This window comes from Arachis ipaensis, chromosome B8 (genome assembly GCF_059453495.1).
Source record: "Arachis ipaensis isolate K30076 ecotype BB chromosome B8, ASM5945349v1, whole genome shotgun sequence".
NCBI lineage: Eukaryota > Viridiplantae > Streptophyta > Magnoliopsida > Fabales > Fabaceae > Arachis > Arachis ipaensis.
In genome coordinates, this window is record NC_142443.1 from 39,248,468 (window position 1) to 39,251,539 (window position 3,072).

The window sequence follows — 3,072 nt, forward strand, 5'->3', positions numbered from 1 at the left end:
ATGATTGGCATCTCTAGGAACTCAGAATTCAGATAGTGTTATTGATTCTCCTAGTTCAGTATGTTGATTCTTGAACACAGTTACTTTATGAGTCTTGGCCGTGACCTTAAGCATTTTATTTTCCAGTATTACCACCGGATACATAAATGCCACAGACACATAACTGGGTGAACCTTTTCAGATTGTGACTCAGCTTTGCTAGAGTCCCCAATTAGAGGTGTCCAGAGCTCTTAAGCACACTCTTTTTGCTTTGGACCACGACTTTAACCGCTCAGTCTCAAGCTTTTCACTTGACACCTTCACGCCACAAGCACATGGTTAGGGACAGCTTGGTTTAGCCGCTTAGGTCAAGATTTTATTCCTGTGGGCTCTCCTATCCATGAATGCTCAAAGCCTTGGGTCCTTTTTACCCTTGCCTTTTGGTTTAAAGGGTTATTGGCTTTTTCTACTTGCTTTTTCTTTTTCTTTTTCTTTTATTTTTTCGCCATTTTTTTTCGCAAGCTTTTCACTGCTTTTTCTTGCTTCAAGAATCAATTTTATGATATTTTAGATTATCAATAACATTTCTCTTTTTTCATTATTCTTTCAAGAGCCAACACTTTTAACATTCATAAACAAAAAATTCAAAATTATGCACTGTTCAAGCATTCATTCAGAAAACAAAAAGTATTGCCACCACATCAAAATAATTAAACTAATTTAAAATTTGAAATTCATGTACTTCTTGTTCTTTTGCAATTAAGACATTTTTCATTTAAGAAAGGTGAAGGATTCATAGGATATTCATAGCTTTAAGGCATAGACACTTAGACACTAGTGATCATGTAATAAGACACAAACATAAATAAAACATAAAGCATAATTTTCGAAAAACAAAAAAATAAGAACAAGGAAATTAAAGAACGGGTCCACCTTAGTGATGGTGGGTTGTTCTTCCTCTTGAAGATCTTATGGAGTGCTTGAGCTCCTCAATGTCTCTTCCCTGCCTTTGTTGCTCCTCCCTCATGGCTCTTTGGTCTTCTCTAATTTCATGGAAGAGGATGGAATGCTCTTGGTGCTCCACCCTTAGTTGTCCTATATTGGAACTTAATTCTCCTAGGGAGGTGTTAATTTGCTCCCAATAGTTTTGTGGAGGAAAGTGCATCCCTTGAGGCATCTCAGGGATTTCATGATGAGTAATTTTCTCATGCTCTTGTTGAGGTCCATGAGTGGGTTCTCTTGTTTGCTCCATCCTTTTCTTAGTGATGGGCTTGTCCTCATCAATGAGGATGTCTTCCTCTATGTCAATTCCAGCTAAATTGCAGAGGTGACAAATAAGATGAGGGAAGGCTAACCTTGCCAAAGTAGAGGACTTGTCCGCCACCTTGTAGAGTTCTAGGGATATAACCTCATGAACTTCTACTTCCTCTCCAATCATGATGCTATGGATCATGATAGCCCGATCTATAGTAATTTCAGACCGGTTGCTAGTAGGAATGATTGAGCATTGGATGAACTCCAACCATCCCCTAGCCACTGGCTTGAGGTCAAGCCTTCTTAGTTGAACCGGCTTCCCTCTTGAATCTCTATTCCATTGAGCGCCTTCCACACAAATGTCCATAAGGACTTGGTCCAACCTCTAATCAAAGTTGACCCTTCTAGTGTAGGGGCGTGCATCTCCTTGCATCATTGGCAAGTTGAATGCCAACCTTACATTTTCCGGACTAAATCTAAGTATTTCTCCTGGAACATTGTAAGCCAATTCTTTGGGTCTGGGTTCACACTTTGATCATGGTTTTTGGTGATCTATGCATTGGCATAGAACTCTTGAACCATTAAGATCCCGACTTGTTGAATGGGGTTGGTGAGAATTTCCCAACCTCTTCTTCGAATCTCATGTCGGATCTTCGGATATTCACTCTTTTTGAGCTTAAAGGGAACCTCGGGGATAACCTTTTTCTTTGCCACAACTTCATAGAAGTGGTCTTGATGCACCTTTGAGATGAATCTCTCCATCTCCCATGACTCGGAGGTGAAAGCAATTGCCTTCCCTTTCCTCTTTCTAGAGGTTTCTCTGGCCTTAGGTGCCATTAGTGGTTATGGAAAATAAAAAGCTTTAGCTTTTCCCACACCAAACTTAGAATGGTTGCTCCTCCTTGAGCAAAAGAAGAAAGAAAAGAGTAGAAGAACAAGAAATGGGGGAGATGGAGGGTTGGTGTAGGTTCGGCCAAGTTGGAGAGAAGTATGCATGTTGTGTGAAAATGAAGGTGGTGAGGAGGGATATTTATAGGGTAAGAGAGAGAGAGGGTTTTCGGCCATGTGTGGGTGGGTTTGGGAGGAAAGTGGTTTGAATTTGAATGGTGAGGTAGGTGGAGTTTTATGATGGAAGGATGTGGGTTGGTAAAGCGATTATGGAGAAGAGGGTAGGATTTGATAGGTGAGGGATTTTTAGGGGAGAGGTATTGAGGTGATTGGTCAATGGTGGGTGGAGAAGAGTGTTATGGAAAGATGTGAAGAGGAGAGAAGAAGAGAGAAAGAGTTGAGGTAGGTGGGGATCCTGTGGGGTCCACAGATCCTGAGGTATCAAGGATTTCTCATCCCTGCACCATGTTGGCATGTAAACACCCCTTTGAGTGCCAATCCTGGCGTTAAACACCAGGTTGCTGCCCATTTCTGGCGTTTAATGCCAGCTTTTCTCCCCTTTTTGGCGTTAAACGCCAGCTTTTCTCCCTTTTCTGGCGTTAAACGCCAGCTTTGTGCCTCTTTCTGGCATTAAACGCCAGTCTGGTGTCCTTTTCTGGCATTAAACGCCCAGAATAGTGCCAGACTGGGCGTTAAATGCCCATTCTGCTACCCTTACTGGCGTTTAAACGCTAGTAAGCTCCTCCTGCAGGGTGTGTTGTTTTTAATGCTGTTTTTGAATTTGCTTTGATTTTTGTAGTTATTTTTGTGACTCCACATGATCATCAACCTAAAGAAAACATAAAATAACAATAGAAAATAAATATATATAATTAAATAAAATTGGGTTGCCTCCCAACAAGCGCTTCTTTAATGTCAATAGCTTGACAGTTGGCTCTCATGGAGCCTCAC